This window comes from Hipposideros armiger, unplaced genomic scaffold (assembly GCF_001890085.2).
Source record: "Hipposideros armiger isolate ML-2016 unplaced genomic scaffold, ASM189008v1 scaffold_35, whole genome shotgun sequence".
Lineage (NCBI taxonomy): Eukaryota > Metazoa > Chordata > Mammalia > Chiroptera > Hipposideridae > Hipposideros > Hipposideros armiger.
Genome location: NW_017731385.1, coordinates 5054896 through 5060994, shown reverse-complemented (window position 1 = coordinate 5060994; position 6099 = coordinate 5054896). Strand labels below are relative to the sequence as shown.

Sequence of the window (6099 nt, the reverse complement as noted above, 5' to 3'; positions counted from 1 at the left end):
GGAGACTTTCCACAGTCCTTACACTCAAGATTTAATTGGAGAAACTAAGTCTGCATGTGTGAAATAAAGTCTATTACAAAGTAGCATAGGAATCAAGCCTATGGATGAAATAAATTAATAGTTACAATCATAATCATAGCTCACATTCACAGAGCACTTAATATGCCAGGTACTCTCCTAAGTGCTTTTTTATATATTAACTTATTTAATGTTTCTGCAACTCTAAAAAGTATTGCTATTGTTTTCCTCATTTTGCATCTGGGAAACCCAAAGGGGCTGAGAGGTTAACTTGTCTGGAGTCACACAGCCAATAAGAAGATCACATAGTGAGCACAGAATAGGACTAGGGTTTAGTGACAGAAACTTCCTGGAAGAGGCGAGTTGAGATGTGGCCTGCCCCATCACTGACAGCCACGCCTGCGGCCAGGGCTGTGTGCAGACTCCCTGGCTGGCCCTCAATGGGGACAGTAACCGAGAGGCTGTCGAGAGCCAGCTCCCATGGCGCCGTGTCATCTGGCTGGCATACAGCTGCATGGCTTTCCCAGAGTACAGGCTAGATGGAGCCTAAAAACTCTTTGCTTCAAGGACTCAGTATATGACAGACTTAAGTGTTCAAGGGGAAAAATCTCCCCCTCTCCCAACAAACTCCAAGTAGATCTGGCCATCTTCATGACACACAAGATGGACTGTAAGCTTTCAAAAAGCCCAATGAATTACCCGTTGTGGTGGAGAGAGGAAGACACATCGTAAATAACTAAATGTGCTCTCAGCACTGAGTGTCAGCTCTGTGCCAACAACCGTCCTGACTGCTGAGGACTTAGCCGTGAACAAAGCAGAGACAAATCCCAGCCCTTGTGGAGCTGACATTCTAATGGGGAGACAGACGACAAACAAGTAAATAAGGAAGAAGCCGAGTGTGTTAGACAGTGACGAGTGACACGGGGAAGCATGAAGCAGGAGAGGGGGTGAAGTTGTCAGGGAGGGAGGACACTCAAGTTGACATGGATGAGAACCATTTGTTCTGATGACCCGCCGTTTTCTCACGTTCTCTCATAGTACGTCTCAGTGATCTGCCAGGAAAAGCATGGGCCCTGCTGAGTGCGGCTAAGGGAGCCACCATGCGGGGCCTGTCGTCTGATCCATTGTGGGGATTCAGGCACATTCTCGGGGGACTATTTTATGTCACTAACACGTGGTCTTCAGAGTCAGTCAGCGCAGGTATGGCCCTGACATTTAGGGAGACATTTGCTGGTTTCTTTATATCCCACAGGAGTTTTCCCATTTATCTATTTGAGAGGATCTACAATTTGGTAGCATTTGGACATAACGTTTCTGTCTGTGAGCAAAGCTTTGCATTTGAAAAGCCTGTGAAAATGGTACGAGGAAACATTACAAGAAAACAGAGTTTGTTGATAGCAAAAGCTTGGACAACTAGACCAGTTAGGTTTAGATCGAGATGGCCAAAACTGTGTTTGCTAAGGTTCTTATAAGGGAGTCTCTCCTTTGAGGGAAAAGCAAGTCAAGTCTATCAAACTTACATTTTCTTAAAAAAACAAAACAAAACAAACAAACAAAAACTTACATTTTCTTTTCTAGAAAATTAGGCTAAGGATTGGTTAGAAACCTAACATGTGACTCAGAGCAGCGGAAGTTGCCCAGTTCCCTGCCCGCCATGTCCACACTTGGTGCAGCCATGCACCCTTTGCTCCCGGCTAGGAGAGCTCTGGGCACAGTGTCTCCTTCCCTTCTTCCTGCTGGGGCCCAGAGTCTGTTTTCCTGTGTCCCACTTGGTTTGTTGTCCTCTTCTGTGTTCCTGAGTGGCCCCCAGAACACTGACTGGATTTGCCTCAGATCCACACTGCTCTTATCCCCCTCCCCTGCTTTGCTATAGGACGTACACTCAGTAGGCGCTTTAAACATCTCACTTTAGTAACATTTAGCATCAAGCTTGTTCAGTGTGTAAAAGACGCCTCAGTTTTGTAATGCCCCCCCACTGACTGTTCCCTGCAAAACTCCCCCACTAAGATCAGGCTTCACTTCCTACATGTAATTGTCAGGGGTGCTGTTCACGCTTTCAAATGCAGGGTCATTTGAATAAGTGACTTAATATCTATTAATGAGGGTTCAAAATATAGAACTGATTTAATGTCTTAACTCACTGCCAACATTTTCTCGGAAAATGGAAGAGTGAAGTATTACCTAGATGAAATGACATCCCCACATGCATCTTGCTCTATCTTGCTTCCCGGGGTTCTCGCTTTCTTTTAGCAACAAACTGATAAATTGATCATGAGGCATGAGTGAGAAAGAGAAAAAGAGAGGCATTACCTTCGGAGTCCTTGAAAGAACCATATTTGTATTTATTTCTCTCCCTCAGAGGAGTGGTACCCATAGATACACAGCTCCCCCAAGTCACAACTAGCACACCTTTTAGCTGTTGCCCCCTGTTGCATAGATTGTGCAACAGGTTAATTTTAACATCTGTCCCCGAAGAAGAAGGATGAACTACACCTTGACAGCGATTCAAGAAATAACAGCAGATCATAATCTGTTTTTGATGGTAGAGGAGGTATTGAGCTATGTATAAGTACTTCATATTTGATTGAAACATTACATTTCATTGGTAGATGACATGTATTTAATGATGCAAATGATGAATGGCTTGTTTAATTCCGAGACAGGGAATCCAGAGTCACGTTGAGGGGTCTTCTCTTACCCAGATGCCCCAGAGTGAAAATGAGTGTTGAACACTCACAGTGGTGGGTGTTAATGGTTTGATGGGTAGGGAACAGCTAGGTGCTACGTTAAGCTTAAGCGCTAGGAGTGAAAGATGTGTGAGGAATGTCCCAGTGGAGCGGGGAAGCAGATACAAAACCAGTTAAGTTATCATAGTGGAGTAAGTGTTGTGACGTTGGTATGAACACAGAGCAGGGATGGCTGAGAGCTGGGGGGCCTCGCAGAGGAGCCAGGTTCTCCTCAGACAGAGGAGGCAGACAGAAGCCCATGGAAGGGCACTGAAGCTGCCTGTCCTTTTTACCTGGAAAGTAGCGGGAAGGGGCAAAGGGAGAATGTGGAGGGTTGGCTGCAGCCAGGCTGCCTCCTCTGCTAAGGGATATTCTAGGAAAAAGGCAACAGGAGAGAGAGACATGATGAGGAAAACAGTGTTTAGTTAGAGATAAGCCGGGTGGCAGTTGGAGGAAGATGGACTAGAAATGGACGGTCTGGGGCAGGGAGACAAGGGATTCTGCATCATCTCCTGGTCACGTGACGAGGGTCTGAACCTGCCACACTGAGTGACTGGAAGTCCAGCCCTCCTGCCAGATGAATTTTAAAATTTATGAACCACTTAAGAGGGGGGAAAAAAAAAAAAGGAAGTCTGGAAAGAGAAAAACAGACTAGGAAGAAGTGAGTGAGCAACTGTTGAGAGAAGAGGCCTTCACCAGTCCTCCTCCTCTGAATTAAATTCATTAGCAAAATGTGAGAAACCGTAGCGTTTCAAAGAATTTGAACCTGGTGTTTCCTCTTCTCGGCCTCTCGTCAATTTTTCATTTGCTGTCGTCTCTTAGCTGACAGAAGAAGAAAGGTGTCTTTCAGCAGTTAAGTCAGCCAATGAGAAGAGCTTTGAATCAGGCTTTCCGACCAGGCCGGTGCTGCCCCAGCCTCCTGGGAGGCAAGGCTTGGCTTACGGGGTGCAGGACTCAACTTGCTGCAGCGTTCTTACTCGTCAAAGCGCCTTTAAGTAATCCACGCCTGGAGCTGTTTCATCTTCAGGCAAGAGAAAGTGAAAATGGCCCCAAAAGGTTCACTGTCTCAAATAAACGCCATAAAATGTAGGCGTGCTTTGCCTTTGCCATTGACAGAGAGCACATATATATCCTGCTGCTTAATAGGTTTGTCTTTCATTGTCTCTGATGATTGTTCTTGGGAGGCGGACACAAATAAAAAGCAAGAGAACGACACCTGACTTTTCTAAAAAGGAGAGATGGCCAGACTCTTGTATTTTGGGTTTGCTACGTGGTTCAAAAAGGCTTCCATTGCTAGGAAACAGGCACCTTGCTGTGGACTGACGTTCTTAGTTGGTGAGCTGGGTGGTGGCGACTTAGTGAGCAAAAAGCCCTGCCAATATTCCCAGGTTTCTAGAAGGGACTGTGGCTGTCACGCCAGCTGGGAGGATAGTGCATTGTCCACCGTGTGTCAGTCAGGTTTCTGCCCGCCGCACAGACCCCTTCCTTTCCATGTAAACAGCAGGACCATCCAGTTCAGAGGTTGATTAATGACCGCATGCACCCAGTTGCAACAAAGATGAGGCAATCCTTTGTAATCCCGTGTCTGACTGATTCTAGTTTTCTCCCCTCCAAGTGGTGAAACAGGAAATGACATCCCATCAGGAAGAACCTGAAGGTGCCATCCAGTAACTGTGCCTCACGTCACTGATTGCCCTCAGTCAGAAATCTTGACTTGCAACTTTGGAGGGTGGGTCTCCGAAAGAATTTCCGAGCGCTCGCAGAGATGAGCAGTGTTTCTCTCTGAGGAGGAAGACGCTGGCTGGGGCACCGGAGGCTGGCTCCCGCTCTCCACAGGCAAGGGGCAACTTGTGTGCACTGACCTTCCAGAAAGGTAGGCAGCATATCATGGGTGTCGTGACTATGGTAAAGCTTTCCAAACCAAGCTGGCCTTGACTGTGTGTGTGTGTGTGTGTGTGTGTGTGTGTGTGTGTGTGTGNGTTTAGATGTAATTTAACTGGCATAGAGAAACCATAAATTTTGGTGCAAGGAGGTAATTTGATGAGGGCTGTGTTTTGAGATTACCTGGTGATCTAGCAAGCAGGCGGGTAGCTTGGCCTCAGAAACCAGAAAGGGAGAGAAAACAGCCTCACAGGATTGGGGTCTCAGTACCACTTTTAGTTGCACCGGGATGTCCTGGTCACCGTGGACATCCACCAAAAGCAGCTGATAAGGGGAGACGTGTTTGGTTTAGAACTCCACTTTGAGAGGGTCTGGAAATGACAGAAGAGTGACCGAGCCCATCCCAACAGCCACAGTCCCACACATGCTCACTCTCAGCCTCAAGCCTGGTCCATGTTTCTAGTGCCCTGTGGAGCAACCAAGTCTTTTGTTAATTAGAAGGCAGAGGGGTGAGTGTCTTGTTCTTGAGAATGAGTCTTAGTTGGCTGACATCATGAAACGTAGGCCAGCTGGTAGTTTTCACGGGACCCTACATCTTGCTTTTTAACAAAATCATACCCAAGAATTCACAAGCTGAAGAGAAGTACCCATTCCTGGGTGTCTCAGGTGAGCCTAACAGATCTCCCCCCAGTTCTCTGTTGGCAGGTAGCCTGTAGTGTATGGGCTAAAAGGGAGAGCCGGAGTAATAGGGAAAGGATAGAGTAATCTCCGTGAGGTCAAAAACGTGGCCTCCATCTTTGTATTTCAAGCACATTATACAATGCATGTGGCAAATGAATGATGGCTGGATAGGCGAGGGATGTTTTGTTGCCCCGTCACCTTGTCACACATAACATGATATTGACACCTCAGATATTCATTCATTCATCACCCTCTTGCCTCCTATTTCTCCCTGCCTGTGTAAGATCTGATACAACATGTATAAATCCATTCAAAGCATGTGGAATATATATTTTTTTAAACTTTATTGGGGAACAGTGTGTTTTTCCAGGACCCATCAGCTTCCAGTCAAGTAGTCTTCAACCTAGTTGTGGAGGGCGCAGCTCAGCTCCAAGTCCAGTCGCCGTTTTCAATCTAGTTCCGTTTTCAATCTAGTTGCAGGGGGCACAGCCCACCATCCCATGCGGGAATCGAACTGGCAACCTTGTTGTTACAAGCATGCGCTCCAACCAACTCGGCCATCTGGTCGCCCCAGCACATAGCATATTTAATTTACATAGATGCCCAGCACACTGTTGGCTAAAGGGAGCACAGATGTTGAAGCTACCAGATTCTCCCTTCACAGACTGAGACAGTCATGGGATTGGTTAGTTGGGGTGGGGGGAGGGGAGGATGAAAACTTTTATCTGCCCATTTTTGTCTGTTTCCTGATGCCATGTTTCTGTAGCCTTAGCTTCTTGTTTAAAACGCATGG

At 46.7% G+C, this 6099-nt stretch overlaps 1 protein-coding gene across 2 annotated transcripts in view; it reads left to right on the top strand.

The window, feature by feature from the left end:
• CERS3 (ceramide synthase 3) overlaps positions 1–6099 on the top strand; it is a 110283-nt gene that overhangs the window by 12159 nt on the left and 92025 nt on the right. Inside the window, exon 1 of one of the 2 annotated variants that reach the window (XM_019637838.1) lies at positions 4399–4617. The exons of the other annotated variant lie outside the window; for it this stretch is intronic. The gene's annotated coding sequence lies outside the window, so the exon portion shown is untranslated. Of the gene's footprint in view, positions 1–4398; positions 4618–6099 lie in introns of those variants that run through there. 2 annotated transcript variants of the gene reach the window in all.